Raw genomic sequence first — 8071 nt, forward strand, 5'->3', positions numbered from 1 at the left:
GTCCTGCCTCTTCCATGCTGGGTCTCCCGCTGCTACCGACAGTCTGTCTTGGAATCCCTGGCCTCTTCCCTCTTTGTCCCCACTTGCTCCCTTGAGGTTTCACCTGCCCCCTGTCTGTAAACAGCATCCATATAGTAACTCCCAAATGTCTAGCCCAGCCCAGACCTCTCTCCCAAAGCACACATACGTGTATCCAACTCCCTACTGGATACCTTCACATGAATGCTCAGGAGACAGCAACCTGGATGTGTACAAATTCCCTCCATATCTGCCCCACCTACAACCTTCCCCCATCCCAGGCATCGGCAGCTGTACAAGTCCAGCTTCTTAGGCAAAATCTTTGACTCCTCTTCTCACATCTCACCTCCAATGCTCCAGGAATTCCAAAGGCTCTGCCTTCAACCTATGCTCTGAATCAGATCACTCCTTACCTCCTGGCTGCCTGCTGTTACCAGACTCAGGTTTGGCTACTTCCCGCTCTTGAGAAATGATTGTGAGTTGGAAAGGAAAGCCTGCTTCATTCAGGAGGCCAGAAACCTGGGAGAAGGTGAACTCCTGTCAGAAACCCAACTTCAAAGATTCTGCTCCAACATGAAAGTTTTTAAAGGGAGAATTGTTTGGGGGAGGGAATCAGAGTCTCCCTTATCTTCCACTGTCTGTAGACTTTCTTCTGATTGGTTGGTGGTAAGGTAAGAGGGTGATGCTCCAGGAATCTCGTACTTAGCATGCATTCACCATCCTCCACCTGGGTGGGGGCCTTAGTTCCTACAGAAGAACCCAAAGATATTGCTATGTGTATTTCTTGAGGAGGAGACAGAACCCTGTCCCATGACTGCACCATTTTTTTTTAAGGTTTGTATTTGCTTTTTTTTTTAATTGAAGTATAGTTGATTTACAATGTCATGTTAGTTTCAGTTACATAAAATTATACACACACACACACATAAATGGGCTTCCCTGGTGGCTCAGATGGTAAAGAATCTGCCTGCAATGCGGGAGACCTGGGTTTGATCCCTGGGTTGGGAAGGTCCCCTGGATGAGGGCATGGCAACCCACTCCATTATTCTTGCTTGGAGAATCCCCATGGACAGAGGAGCCTGGTGGGCTACAGTCCTTAGGGTGGCAAAGAGTCGGACGTGACTGAGGGACTAAGCACACCATAGCATATATTCAGATTCTTTTCCTTACAGGTTATTATAAAATATTGAGTAGAGTTCCCTGTGGTCTATAGTAGGTCCTTGTTGGTTATCTATTTGATACATAGTAGGGTTTGTATGTTAATCTGATCCTCCTAATGTATCCCTCCCCTACTCTCCCTTTGGTAGCCATAAATTTGTTTTCTATGTCTGTGGGTCCCTTTGTGCTTTGTAAATGAGTTCATTTGTGTAACTTTTTTTCAGACTCCACGTGTGAGTGGTATCATATGATTATTTGTCTTTTTCTGTCTGATTTATTCACTTAGTATGATAATCTCCAGGTCCATCCATGTTGCTGCAAATGGCAATATTTCCTTCTTTTTAATAGCTTAGTAGCATTCCATTGTACATATGCACCGCATCTTCTTTATCTGCTGATGGACGTGAAGGTTGCTTTCATGTCTTGGCTATTGTAAATAGTGCTGCTATGAACATAAGGGTGCATGTATCTTTTCCAATTATAGTTTTCTCCGGCTAGATCCCAGGAGTGAGATTGCTAGATCTTACGGTAACTCTATTTTTAGTTTTTTTAAAGAACATCCATGCTGTTCTCTGCAGTGTCTGCACCCATTTGCATTCTTATCAACAGTGTAGGAGGTTCCCCTTTCTCCGCACCCTCTCCAGCATTTATTATTTGTAGACTTTTTTGGGCAGACTTTTTGATGCACTTTGTTTCTTGTCAGCTCCTCCCTTGTCTCTGTATCCCCTCCCTTCCCTGATTAGCAACTGTGTGAACCTTCCCTTTGGAACTCAGGGAAGATCAAGGTGTCTGAATGAACTCTTATTTCCTCCAAGCAAGAAGTGGTGGTGCAGGGGTGGGGGAGACATGGAGAGGATTTGTGCTGGAACCCGCAGAGTCCCGCCATGTTTCACCCCAGCCCCCACCAGCCTCAGGCTGCCTGGATCACCGCGGGGCTTCCGCTCGGCCTCATTTCCACTTTTATTTCTCCCAGGGGTTTGTCTCCTGAGATGCTGACACCAAGGTGGCGTTAAATGAGGGAAGATTTTGTGAGGGAATCTGCCCATGAGGAAACATCGGGAAAGGGAAGAGGACGCAGGGAAAGCCATGAAGCTGCCAAGTGAGTCAGCCCCCAGGTGAAGAGGAGAGGGAGATGGACAGATGCCAGGAGAACACTGGCTCTGAAGGTACGCATATCTCTGGCAACCCCCTCCCCGCTCCTGTCCTGCAGAGGGGTTCGTGTTTCCCAGACCAGTGTGTGCCTCGGAGCCCTTCTCTGCTTCGTCATTGGTCAGGAGCAGCCTTCAGAATCACAGCCTCAGCACAGACCTGGGTCTCACATTCTGGCAGTAATACAGATATATAAAAGAATATATATACCCATGCACGCACAATGGGTGTATACATATTCTTTTATATAACTGAAAATTCCCTTGTAGGTTATTATAAAAGATTGAGTTCCTTGTGCTCTACAGTTGCACAGTTTCACCCTCATGGAATGGGAGTCTGGGAGGCCCCCGCTAAACCACCACCCCACATGATCTTGTCCCACCCCGGGACTTTTCTCTTTGACTTTCACACCCAAGTCGTCTTCCCATCACAGGTGAGAGGTAATCTCCCTGTGAGGCCTGCACCTGCCGCTTGCTCCACCTGGGTCGCTTTCCCTGAAGATTAGCTTGGCTTCAGTCCCTCATCAAACTCCTTCTCCACTTCCTGTTTCAGGGAGGCCGATCCCAGCTCCATGTTTTTAGTATGTCTACCTGCATCTCCCATACGTGCTCTACTGTGGCCCTTCATCTGTGTGTCCTCCCTTGTTTGTGACAGGCTGCGTAACTACTGACTTACTATGTCTGTTTTAATGGCCCGTGTCCCTCCCTGGAATGTCAGCTGCATGAGCACAGTGGTCTTGGTTTTGTGTATTAATATGATCCAAGTTCCCCGAACAGTGTCAGGCACAGGCTGCTGCTGCTGCTGCTAAGTCGCTTCAGTCGTGTCCGACTCTGTGCAACCCCATACACGGCAGCCCACCAGGCCCCGCCATCCCTGGGATTCTCCAGGCAAGAACCCTGGCATGGGTTGCCATTTCCTCCTCCAATGCATGAAAGTGAAAAGTGAAAGTGAAGTCGCTCAGTTGTGTCCGACTCTTAGCGACCCCATGGACTGCAGCCTACCAGGCTCCTCCGTCCATGGGATTTTCCAGGCAAGAGTACTGGAGTGGGGTGCCATTGCCTTTGGCTGAATGAGTGTTGCCTCTCACTTGCCCCTTTCTGTATATGTTTCTCTATCAGTTCCCTGTCTCTGCTGTTGGTTGAGGGTCAACACTCGCTTCCAAGGCCCATTCTGGGGGCAGGGCTGGCGGCCTCTACCACGCCCCCATGACCCCTGCCCCCTGGGCTTCAAGCGTTTGTAGCCTCCCCATCTCTTATCTTCTCCAGGTGGGTCTGTGTGGCCAAGAGGTCACAGCAGAAGTGATTTCCGAGGTCATTTCCGAGGTTTCAGCATAGAGACATGGTGGCTTCTTTGTGCTGTCCCTCAGATCACCTACCCTGGGGGATGCCAGTTGCCATGTCATGAAAACACCTAGATGGCTCAGGAGAGGCCCACAGCGAAGGAACTGAGGCTTGGGGGTGCGTGGCCCCAGGAGGGACCCGTGTGTGGGGAGGCAGAGCCCCGGCCCAGGTCGAGCCTTCAGAAGAAGCGGCTCCAGCCCACACCTGCCCTGTGGGAAGTCCTGAACCCGTACATCCCTGCTGAACTGCTCTTGATGCCTGACCTTCAGAAAATGTGGGATATTATCCATGTCTGGGGTTCTAAGCGGCTAAGTTTTGGTAATTCGCTCAGGCATCAATAGATAACGAGTACACTGAGTATTAATATCATTCACTCGATTTCAGAGATAATGAACCTGAAACTCATAGAAACTGACCTGCCTAAGTTCCTGCACCACAGATGGAACAGGCAGGGCTTCACTCTCTGGAAGGGCCAGAGTCCACTAGTCCCCACAAATCACTTTCAGCTCTGCATTTTGTATGTTGGAGGTGAAAAGTCATGGCAGAGGGAGACTAGCATAGGCTTGTTAATTAAATCAGGAAGATGAGTTGTTGTTCAGTTGCTAAGTCATGTCCTACTCTTTGCGACCCCATGGACCGCAGCACACCAGGCTTCCCTGTCCTTCACTGTTTCCCGGAGTTTGCTTAAACTCATGTCCATTGAGTCGGTGATGCTATCTAACCGTCTCATCCTCTGTCTCCCCCTTCTGCTCCTGCCCTCAGTCTTTCCCAGCATCAGGGTCTTTTCTTCGCATCAGGTTGCCAAAGTATTGGAGCTTCAGCTTCAACATCAGTCCTTGCAATGAATATTCAGACGAGGCTCAGCTACAAAAAACCAGAGAGTGGGTCACTAGGTAATGAGACCTCCAGAAGAGCTGAAAAACAGAACCACATGCCTGGGCGATCTGCATCCGTATCCTTTGGCTCAGAACGTCCAACCCCACGTCTGTCTAAAAAACGACATCAGGCCAGAGGAATGCGAAAGCTGTCTGCCCCACGAATTGTACCTCTTTACCCGTCTGTAATAAAGCCAACCTCGCATCCATTTCAACTTGGCCAGGCTTTCCATCAGGTTTGCGGCTGTGTTTGCTTGCAGTAACCAAGGCTTTAAAATCTCGGTGATGCAATCTTGCCCGCTGCACCTCTCATTTTAAAAATGCGTGGATGTGGCAAAGCAATTAAGTCATTTTGTTTCAGCTCCTGATTTGACTTCTCTGCTCCCCAACTCTTTCACAATATTCATTCCACTGAGTTAAAAAGAAACCTGGTTGGAACCGCCTTTTTATTACAGCGGTCAGCAGCTCCCCTTTGTTGTGCTTTATCTGTAGGATGGGGGCCAGGGTTTACCGGTTGATCAGTGAGAACTGGCGTGCATCACCCCCTCCTCCCCCGGAGTCTGGGCTCAGCGGGAGGCCACTGGGCCGTGGCAACTCCCCAATGACATTATTTCTATTAAATGACAGCCGAGGGTTTATGGGGTGTTTCTGGCCCCAGCTCAGTGGAACCAGCAGGGGTGGGGGCGGGGCTGCTTCCTGTCTCCTTACCTAGTGGTTCCTGCTTCACCAGGAAAGATCACAAGACTATTTGATGTCGGTTCTTGGAACAGCAGTCAGTTAATTAAAACTGCTGAGTGTTTGAACACATGGAAGGTGCGGGGCACATCATTGCCAGCGCATGCTGGTGTCAGACAGACAGAGGCCCTCAGAGGAGCAGGGGGGTGGGGGAGACAGACATACGGCAGCATCTTCTCCTGGACAAATGCCCCTGACTCTCCTGCCAGCGAGTCTCTCAACCTGAGAACTAACTGTGGAAACAAAGTGACCAGTTTGATTTCAGCTTTTCATCTTTCCCATCTGAAGGCAGCCTCACGGGAAGGGGAGAGGGGCAAACAGGACATCAGGGGTTCTGAGTGACCTCTGAACTTGGCCATTGTCATGACTAATGCTGTCCCCAAACGCACGTGTGTTAAGATTGTTGGAAATGGAGACACATGGTCACCGAATCGTGTCTTTTTTGAGAGACTCCTCTGTTTGGAGGCCTGGCTCCCTGTGCCAGACTGACCCCTGCATGTTGTCAGGTCCTGAAGGAGCCAGAAGGGACCAGTATACTGGTGCTTTCTTAGGTCTTGGGAGGTAGTAGGGTTTGTTCTCTGCTTGTTTATGCCACTCAATTCAAAGCTGTTTATTAAGTGGCCCTGGGACCTGCTATCAGCTAATCTAGGTGCAGGGGCCTGAGGCTCCTGAAAATATAGATAAAGACATTAAGATGTCTCTGCATCGAGACAACAAAGATCCCACTTCCCTCCATGGCAGGGGCCGAACCCACTCCTGCCAAGGGCTTCATCGCCTGAGGTTTATGATATTCACAAACTAGAAAACTGTGGGTTTCTGTTGAGTAAATTGTAAGGATGTAGTCAATACTTCTTGTATTAAAATGGGCCTATTAAACATGGTCTGGCCTTAATGAAAGTCATCCAAATATATTTTCTACAATAATCAAGATTGTAGAATCTTGTATATAGGGCTTCCCTGGTGGCTCAGTTGGTAAAAAGTCTACCTGCAATGCAGGAGACCTGAATTTAATCACTGGGTCGGGAAAATCTCCTGGAGAAGGAAATGTCAACCCACTCCAGTATTCCTTCCTGGAGACTCCCACGGACAGAGGAGCCTGGCAGGCTACAGTCCATGGGGTTGCAAGACTCAGACATGACTTAGCAACTAAACCTACCTACCTATAAACACACATACACACACACACACACACACACACATAGAGAGAGACTGTTTACTCTATGCCTGAATATCTTCACATGCATACAAATTCTCTGTTATAATTAGGTAGATGATTTATAAATCTAAGTATTAACCTCATGTTTGGAACAGGGCTATACTAGAATCACACTACCCAGTGTTCAGGCATGGAAATATGAAGACTCAACTGGGGAATAATGGGTAGATGGTGATCCCTGCCACTACTTCAGGTGCAGAAGGAAGACAGTCTTCACTTACATATCAGCCACACTAGTGAATGACTGCTTTGAACCGGCTGCACTTTATCAGATGCATTCATCTGCTGATGTCCGATTGCAAGGCTGGTTACTATTTCAAAGAAAATTACATAAACACACTTAATCTGTATAATTCCTTCCCTTGCAGTCTGGAGATCTGAGAGGCTCAAGCTGGGGAATGGAGAAAACTTCTGTATAGTTCTCCCTTTTACTCAGTAGGCTGTATAGGTGAGAAGTGTGAGAATGAGCGAAGGCAGGAAGGGGCCCAGAGCACATGGCTTGTCTGGGATGGAGGGCATGAGGAAGTCAGTTTTTCCTCCTGGGCTTACAGCTAGCCTCTCTCTCCCTACTGGCTGTTTCCCTCCACCTATAAACACCATCAGATCATTTTCTCCCCATGGAAACAAACAAACAAAAAACCAAACCCAAAATAAAAATCACCAGAAATAAAACCTCCAGCCCTTCTTCCCCAGGGACCCTCAGTGCCCTCCTAGGACTGCCCACCGCACATCTCTTCTCTTCTCACACATGCACCTTAAAGGACCCCTGCGTTGGGCCATCTCTCTTACTGTCACCCCGATCATCCCAGAGCAACTGTCAAGGGCCTTCTTCCTATTGCAAATCCAAGGGCCATTTTTCCATCTTCTTGGTGGCTTTCTTGCTTTGTCCTTTCATGTTTCTGGACACTCCCCTGCCCTGCTTCTGACCACGGTCCCCTGAGTTGCCCTCCTGACTCTGAGACCCTCTGCTCTTGCTGGACACCCACATCCCAGAGCCCGTCTGCTGCTCATAGCGCTTCTCACTTTACACCCAGTCCTGGGCCGTGTGTTGCCCGCTTACAATCGGCTACAACCTGGGATGTCTGCCCAGTTACAATCTACAGTCTGAACGTCACTTCAAAGCTTAGATCTGAATATCCAGCTCCACCTGGAAGCACCATAGAAACCTCACATTAGCAAGTTCAAGGTGATTTCATGATCAGGGTAGGGACTATGTCCCCGTCATCTTTGTATCTCCAGCACTGAGCATACAGGAGGCACTCAGTAGTAAAGTAAGTCAGACAGAGAAGGAGAAATATCGTATCAGTCAGTCAGTCAGTCAGTTCAGTCGCTCAGTCGTGTCTGACTCTTTGCAACCCCACGAATTGCAGCACTCCAGGCCTCCCTGTCCATCACCAATTCCCGGAGTTCACTCAAACTCACGTCCATCGAGTCGGTGATGCCATCCAGCCATCTCATCCTCTGTCGTCCCCTTCTCTTCCTGCCCCCAATTCCTCCCAGCATCAGGGTCTTTTCCAATGAGTCAACTCTTCGCATGAGGTGGCCAAAGTACTGGAGTTTCAGCTTTAGCATCATTCCTT

The 8071-nt window shown here is 48.8% G+C and overlaps 1 long non-coding RNA gene across 2 annotated transcripts in view; it reads left to right on the plus strand.

The window, feature by feature from the left end:
* The window catches only part of LOC105003068, a 33244-nt gene that overhangs the window by 905 nt on the left and 24268 nt on the right, over nucleotides 1-8071 (plus strand). For both annotated transcript variants that reach the window (XR_827072.1, XR_827071.1), the window contains exon 2: nucleotides 2150-2342. This is a non-coding gene — a long non-coding RNA (uncharacterized LOC105003068). The remainder of the gene's footprint in view (nucleotides 1-2149; nucleotides 2343-8071) is intronic.

The sequence above is a fragment of the Bison bison genome, unplaced genomic scaffold, assembly GCF_000754665.1.
Source record: "Bison bison bison isolate TAMUID 2011002044 unplaced genomic scaffold, Bison_UMD1.0 scf7180017864461, whole genome shotgun sequence".
Classification (NCBI taxonomy): Eukaryota; Metazoa; Chordata; class Mammalia; order Artiodactyla; family Bovidae; genus Bison; species Bison bison.